Source organism: Penaeus monodon, chromosome 32, assembly GCF_015228065.2.
Source record: "Penaeus monodon isolate SGIC_2016 chromosome 32, NSTDA_Pmon_1, whole genome shotgun sequence".
In the NCBI taxonomy this organism is placed as follows: Eukaryota; Metazoa; Arthropoda; class Malacostraca; order Decapoda; family Penaeidae; genus Penaeus; species Penaeus monodon.
The window spans coordinates 6,608,182-6,608,553 of NC_051417.1; the positions used below are offsets into that span (position 1 = coordinate 6,608,182).

Here is a 372-nt window from a genome sequence, read left to right on the forward strand (position 1 = left end):
GAATTTTTGAAATGAACTTACTCCATCTTCAGTTGAAACTCTGGTCTTCAATCTATTTAGAAATAAGAATATGGAAAAAAGGACAAGCTTATTCCTCAATGAAAGGCACCCTATACTTTCCATCCTACGAACATAAAACAAAACAGCAATGACCAAATATCCTAATTTCATTGTGTGCTCCTTTGTATGATGCTAACTTTTATGAATTTATTATATTCTTTGTCTTTCTCTTTTTTCAATAAACATCATCTGTATTATGCTACAATGTCACAGGAAATGCATTAAGAAGAAAGCAAACCATAATCAAGGATAACATATCTGTATACCATCAGAAATAAATAGAAATACTATTGGTAGATCTGGACAACGCTC

General features: G+C 31.2%; 1 protein-coding gene across 2 annotated transcripts in view; it reads right to left on the minus strand.

Annotated features, from left to right (window-relative positions):
- The window catches only part of LOC119593395 (BSD domain-containing protein 1-like), a gene marked incomplete at its 5' end in the record, with an annotated part of 23,257 nt that overhangs the window by 18,509 nt on the left and 4,376 nt on the right, over window positions 1-372 (minus strand).